We start from the raw sequence: 8,037 nt of genomic DNA, 5'->3' as shown, positions 1-8,037 counted from the left end.
GACAGAACGAAAACATTCCGTGTGTCCCGCCACTTCACTGCAAGCAATTTATTACACTTCAAACAGGCTCTCTCCCCCCGTCTGAGTTGGAAATCTACAAGCCATTGGGGGAAGCCCTGGCGATTAGGTCGCACGGTGCCACATACACCAATTCCACAATCAAAAAGGTGACTAAAAAGTGGCATGCTTGTGTAATAATTGTCCACGTATAAATGGTACCCCTTTCCGAATAAGGGTGACATTAAGTCCCAAACAATTTTGCCGCTGCTCGCTATGTAATCTGGATAGTTGTAGGGGGGGGGGGGGGCTCCGCATTGCTATCTTTTACCTCGTAAATCTGGAAACTAAATGTATAGCCTGTTTCCCTGTCACAGAGCTTATACATCTTGGCTCCATATCTGGCACACTTGCTGGGGAGAAACTGTTTGAAAACAAGGCAGCCAGAAAATTTATTCAGGAACTCCTCAAAGCAGACAGCTTGTTGGGGCATATACAAGGCTGCAAATTTTTGGATGATGTGATGTACGAGAGGCCAAATTTTGTGAAGCCTGTCACATCCAGGTTCACCCCGAGGATAACATTGAAATGCATGAACCGCAGGATTTGCTCATATCTAGTCCTGGCCATGGCAGCAGAGAACATGGGCATATAATGAATTGGGTCAGTGGACCAATGTGACCGAAACTCACTCTTTTTAGTAATGCCCATGATGAGGGATAGGCCCAGAAAGGTTTTAAATTTGGAAACAATGATACGTTTCCATGCAAATTCTTCGGCATATAAATTGCTTTGGACCACAATAGATCTGTACAGATCTTCCTTGAAAAACAGCTCATAAAAACCAAGGGGAGTAAAATTGTCTGCTTCCACCTGAATCCTGGGTTGGCCACTTGGGAAGGACACTGTGGGCTCTATGGGCCTTTCTTCAAATTCTTGGTGGCTGCAGGACACTACTTGTGCTAGTCACTGCACTGGCTTTAACTGCACTTATGAGACTCGCCACGTCACCCATGCAGTGCTGGTTTGTCTTCCACCAGGATGTACTAGGCCCTGGTGCTTGCCAGTTCCTCAGAAGGTTGAGCGGCACTAGTACTGACACTCTGCTGCATACAAGAACCATGCGATTGTTCACCGCAGCAACAGAAGAACGGCCGCTGCTCTCTACAGGTTCAAATACTAGCCTGATTCTGACAGTGAGGCTTCCCCTTCGCTCTCATTTGTCATGCTCAGCATGTAGGCCTCTTCACTAGTTTACCTCTGTTTGGACGTTTTGGCCAATAAATTTATAGGTACCTAGTGTGACTCACAGGTAAAAAAGCATCTGGTTGTCAAGGACTGTTTGAACCGCTACCAAAAAATGTAACTGCTAGTGCTAGCAGAGATCAGGCCTGACTGGTAACGCTACAGTTTAGTGTGCTGTGTATTGTAAATGACAGTAATCTGCTGATACTGCACTTCTTGGGGGCTGGGCGCAGGGGCTAATTTCAGGGGCTGGCAGGTGTTGGAGCTGATCCTGCTAACGCTGAGTTTTGGGAACCCTATACTATACTATACTATAGGGGACACTAGTATAGTTCTGATCTGATCAAAGATATTGATCCGTTCGGACACTATACTAGTAATGGAGGTTTTTAGTTTGTGTGTGTGTGTGTGTCACTGGCAATCAAAGGGTTAAAATGTAATACTAAATATGTGGTGGGAAATCTGACGCTGTCCTGGATTGCGGCTAACTAATGTTTCTGCTAACTAAAGTCACCTGTGACACTAATACAGTGATCAGATAAAATATCTGTACACTACAATAATGACACTATGACAGGACAGTGAATGGGTTAACTGGGGGTGATCAGGGGGTTAAACCATTTTTTTTAGGGGATACAGTGCCTTGCTAAAGTATTCGGCCCCCTTGAACTTTGCAACCTTTTGCCACATTTCAGGCTTCAAACATAAAGATATAAAACTGTAATTTTTTGTGAAGAATCAACAAGTGGGACACAATCATGAAGTGAAACGAAATTTATTGGATATTTCAAACTTTTGTAACAAATAAAAAACTGAAAAATTGGGTGTGCAAAATTATTCAGCCCCCTTAAGTTAATACTTTGTAGCGCCACCTTTTGCTGTGATTACAGCTGTGGGGTATGTCTCTATCAGTTTTTCACATCGAGAGACTGAAATTTTTGCCCATTCCTCCTTGCAAAACAGCTCGAGCTCAGTGAGGTTGGATGGAGAGCGTTTGTGAACAGCAGTTTTCAGTTCTTTCCACAGATTCTCTATTGGATTCAGGTCTGGACTTTGACTTGGCCATTCTAACACCTGGATATGTTTATTTGTGAACCATTCCATTGTAGATTTTGCTTTATCTTTTGGATCATTGTCTTGTTGGAAGACAAATCTCCGTCCCAGTCTCAGGTCTTTTGCAGACTCCATCAGGTTTTCTTCCAGAATGGTCCTTTATTTGGCTCCGTCCACCTTCCCATCAATTTTAACCATCTTCCGTGTCCCTGCTGAAGAAAAGCAGGCCCAAACCATGATGCTGCCACCACCACGTTTGACATTGGGGATGGTGTGTTCAGGGTGATGAGCTGTGTTGTTTTTACGCCAAACATAACGTTTTGCATTGGTGCCAAAAAGTTAGATTTTGGTTTCATCTCACCAGAGCACCTTCTTCCACATGTTTGGTGTGTCTCCCAGGTGGCTTGTGGCAAACTTTAAACGACACTTTTTATGGATATCTTTAAGAAATGGCTTTCTTCTTGCCTCTCTTCCATAAAGGCCAGATTTGTGCAGTATACGACTGATTGTTGTCCTATGGACAGAGTCTCCCACCTCAGCTGTAGATCTTTGCAGTTCATCCAGAGTGATCATGGGCCAATTGGCTGCATCTCTGATCAGTCTTCTCCTTGTATGAGCTGAAAGTTTAGAGGGACGGCCAGGTCTTCGTAGATTTGCAGTGGTCTGATACTCCTTCCATTTCAATATTATCGCTTGCACAGTGCTCCTTGGGATGTTTAAAGCTTGGGAAATCTTTTTGTATCCAAATCCGGCTTTAAACTTCTACACAACAGTATCTTGGACCTACCTGGTGTGTTCCTTGTTCTTCATGATGCTCTCTGCGCTTTAAAAGAACCTCTGAGACTATCACAGTGCAGGTGCATTTATACGGAGACTTGATTACACACAGGTGGATTCTATTTATCACCATTAGACATTTAGGTCAACATTGGATCATTCAGAGATCCTCACTGAACTTCTGGAGAGAGTTTGCTGCACTGAAAGTAAAGGGGGCTGAATAATTTTGCACGCCCAATTTTTCAGTTTTTTATTTGTTAACAAAGTTTGAAATATCCAATAAATTTCGTTCCACTTCATGATTGTGTCGCACTTGTTGTTGATTCTTCACAAAAAATTACTGTTTTATATCTTTATGTTTGAAGCCTGAAATGTGGCAAAAGGTCACAAAGTTCAAGGGGGCGAATACTTTTGCAAGGCACTGTATATGGCGAGTACTCTAAACCTATCTGGGACTGCCGCTAACTACCACTAACTTCCACTGACACTGACACCAGTGACACCAATACAGTGATCCTTAAATTATCTGTATACTGTATATAGTGACACTGTGACAGGGAGGGAAAGGGTTAACAAATGTGCCTATGTGTACTGGTGTCAGTGTAGTGCTTGTGTACTCACGGTAGATGCTTTCTCCTCTCACGCTGGAACCGAAAAAAGGGCTCCAGGAGAGGAGATTGCATAATTTCCTGTGCCTGTGTTTACATTACACAGGCACAGGACATTCTGCCATTGGTCAGAACCGATCACCAGGTCCAGGCTGTAATGATGTCGTGCCCGGAGTACCCTAAAAGCTGTAGCTAGCAACCATCCTTGTCCCACGGGCAGCCATCTTGTTCAGTGACACAGGCAAAATTCCAGTAAGCTTTAGCAGCAGATGTGTACTCAGCAGAGGTATTTCCTCCCCCCCCCCCCCCCTCTCTCTCACTCAAGAGTGCCTTATTTTCAAACACATCATGGTTGGCAGGTTGTAAAGTCTTATCAGCCCTTCTAGCAGGAGTTGGGTCTCTGAGGAAAGCAGGGGGTCTGAGCAGATGTCCAGTGAAGCTGCCTTGTAAATTCCCCAAGCCAAATTGTTAATTTACATCTCACAATCCATGCTCATGTCATAACTGTTTACCTGAATATAACATATTAACAAAAAGTAGATATTTGAATGCAAGATAAAATACCGATCAAATTAAGACCCAACATGAACACCTTCATGCCTAGGAAAGACAAGCTAGCGATCAGATGCCTTACAGGTCAGAGGTTATTCCGAGATAACCCATGTTTAGTGTCTGTGGAAAGCCAATTCAAAACCGGACCATAAAATATTGGTTTCAAGCATGTAACCATTTCATATCTCAAGATATGAGTGCTTTTATTAATCTGTCAAACCGGGAGGTCCCTTAGCAGTTTATAGACTGAAACATTCTTGTCGGAGGTGACAGTGTGTGTTACAGACGGTTATTCTAACGTCATAATTGATATTTGTAAAATCACGAGCGTCCTCTAGGCTCTTTATAACGTAGAGGTGGTGGCAGAGAAAGGGTTAATTGTTTAATTAGCCCGGTGACAATCGCTCTCAGTCTGCTGGCATCTAGATTGTGGACCCGCAAGCTGGGCAATCTGTGTGCTGGGTGCAGCTGAGAGTGGCATTGTTACATAAGTGACGGCAGGGTGTGAGATTGCTTGGTCTTTGGTCACGAGGTGGATGAGAAGGCCGGGGGACTGATACCCGCCACGGTCACACAGGCCATAAACCATTGGCCTTCACCTGATGACTGATTGGTTCTGAACTAAATCAGCACATCGCAGGGACAGCGGGCATGCGCCCCCTACCCCTGCGTGCAACCGGCATACATGTACGTCGATTTGCGCAGTCAAGCCACCTTGCCGCAGTAAAACTGCAGCAGGTGGTCGGCAGCAGGTTAAATAAACCCCTATTTTTGAATCTACGTACCATAGTCATTTTTTACATCAACTGCCTATTGATCTGGCATCTTTTTTTTTTTCAGAATAATTAACACTTTTTTAAGTCACATTGGGCACAATTCACTAAAGGTTATCACATGCCTTATGACAAGTCACGTGACCACTTAACGCATGCAATAATGAAAATGTAAATTCACTATTGCTCGTATGCAGTATTTAGTGCAAACACCAAAAACTCTTGTAAAATACCACATAAAAAGGCACTAAAGTCAATTCACAGGAGGAAATAAATAACTAAATTTATGTGGTAATTAAGTAGTGGTCTAAGCTTGTTATAAGTATGGCAATGGATAGACCCCAGGTTTGAGGTAAGTGATTGGTTTAAAAGAAATTGGCGGAAAAGTGCAAGCTGGAGCAGGTGGCAGCAAGATTCCACTCAGAAGTTGCCTCTGGAGGCTGGCATAGCACAGATGACGGAGCCCTTTGAATCCAGTCTTCTGGAATTTGAAGTAATGCAGAAGAGGAGGAGAAGAAGATCTCGAGTGGTCCTTTTAAAGGAAAGATGCTTTAAGGAGCGCACATTGCTGGATAAATTCACGGATTCTGATACCCTGCAGAAGTTCTGACATCTGTGTCGGTTCCTGCGCAGATGTCTATTGAAATCGCCCCTCGAAGTCACCAAAAGTAATACAGAAACGACTTTTGGGAATCCATGCAGCGCAGCAAAGTCGGCGTCGCACTGATTCAAACGGTGCAATTTCCGGCAATTGGCTCCAAATTTGACATGCCAAGACGCATGTCAAAATGGACCAATGTGAACGTGGGCTAAATTTTTGGCTGCCTTACACCTTTTTGGGAAAGGATCCTATCAGATAGTAGCTGGAGAGATAGTGGGAATTTAGCAGGCATCATTTTCCCATCTCCTCACCAATGTACTGCATGGTTTCCGTGCATTAGCAGCCCAATATACACTATATTGTCAGAAGTCTTGAGGTGCCTTCCTTTACACGCACATGAACTTTATTAGCATCCCATTCTTAGTCCGTAGGGCTCAATATTGAGTTGGCCCACTTTTTGCAGCTATAACAGCTTCTCCACAAGGTTTAGGAGTGTTTCTATGGGAATGTTTGACCATTTTTCCTTCCCAGAAGAGTTGAAGCTGTTATAAGTGTGTAGCACTCCCCCCCGTATGGGTTGCTGAGTATGAAGATCTCTGGGTCTCCCTCTAAATTATCCTGGAGCCAGATGATTGAGCATTTTACACAGTCAGATGCACACTCATCCACTTGTTATCCAATGATCAGTCCAGGGGATTTGTTTTTTTGTGTTTATTGGTAGAACTTGGATAGGAGAAGGGATTAGTGGGATACTCCAACTTTAACCACTTGCCGACTGCCTAACGCCGATCTACGTCGGCAGTCAGCCCCTCACAGGCAAAGTGACGTAGGGCTACGTCACTAGCTTGTGAGGGTCTAGGGAGCGAGCGCGCGCGCGCCCCCGGAGGTGCGCTCCCGCTCCCGCGTGGTCACGGACCCCCCCGCGCGTGTGACCGGCGGACCCGATGTCCGCCGGTCACTCGGCGGGGGAGAGGGAGAATGTCAGGCAGCTTGTGTAAACAAGCCACCTGTCATTCTCCTTGCTGTTAGGATACTGATCACTCGGATCTAGTATGTAGATCCGTTGATCAGTGTCCATACAGCTCAAGCCCCAGCCAATCACAGTAGAAAGCACGCCCCTAGGGATACACACAGCCCCTCCCTCCCAAATAAAGTTAACCCCTTCACTACCAGTGTATTTTTACAGTAACAGTGCATATATATAGCACTGATTACTGTAGAAATGTCACTGGTAACCCCAAAAGTGTCAAAAATGTCAGTCAAGGGTCCGATCTGTCCGCCCCAATGTCGCAGTACCGCAAAAAAAAATCGCAGATCGCCGCCATTACACGTAAAAAAAAAAAACAACAAAAATGACAGAAATCTTTCCCTTTGTTAGTAAACGCGATAACTTTTGCGCAAACCAATCAAAATACGCTTTTTGCGATTTTTTTTACCAAACATAGGTAGCATAAAACAAATTGGCCGAAAAAGTAAAAAAATTTTGATTTTTAAATTTTTTTTTGGGGGAATTTCATATAAAAAAATGTGAAAAATATTGCTATTTTTGCAAAATTTACGCTCGTTTTTTGTTTATAGCGCGTGATCAAAAAATCGCACAGGTGATCAAATACCACCAAAAGAAAGCTCTGTTTGTGGGAAAAAAAGGACGCCAAATTCGTTTAGGTACAGCGTCGCACGACCGCGCAATTGTCCGTTAAAGTCACGCAGTGCCGAATCGCAAAATACCCCCTGGTCGGAATGGGGGTAAAATCTTCCGGGCTTAAGTGGTTAAATATGTACAAAAGAGGACAACTCTCACTTGGCCTCGCTTAATCAAACTACATAGCAGACCCTTTGCTGAACCATACAGATTTTGTATGGATGCAAAGTCATTTGCACACTCTGGCATCAGACTCAATGAACACTGACTCTTCAGGACACTACTCAGTATCCTCTTTAGCTGACATCTGTCCACTGACTTCACTAGCAGGAAGGGATGTCCCTCACCGAATAGGCCCTCAGATGTAGATCTGTTCTCACAGCAGCCAGAAACAGATCCTTCCAGGTATATCCCCTTCTCATTCAGTTCTGCCAAACATCAGGGTTGCAGCTTCTGTAACTCCAGCCCTCAGGTCGACCACTTAGGGCCGCATGGCAGACTGTACAGATGAGAGGCAGCAGCCCCCTCCTTTAGGGACCCCGCTCTCCAGCCGAAGACCCCTGCACACGTGCTTTCTTAGTATACATACAGTCACCCAGCATGCCTTAAGACACTTTCCTCTGCCAATGACCTGGGTGGTATCTACACCCATGCTCCCATCTGTCAGGTTTCCTCTCACTGTCCATTATGACCCATCCTATTGGACTAGTGTGAAACTGGCAGACAATATGAGCAGTATCTGATCACACTGAGCAGACCCTACCAATAGATCACTGTCCTGTTAGGCAG

This window comes from Pelophylax lessonae (genome assembly GCF_965119305.1).
Source record: "Pelophylax lessonae genome assembly, chromosome: 1".
Taxonomy (NCBI): domain Eukaryota; kingdom Metazoa; phylum Chordata; class Amphibia; order Anura; family Ranidae; genus Pelophylax; species Pelophylax lessonae.
Note: the sequence above shows the minus strand (reverse complement) of the source record.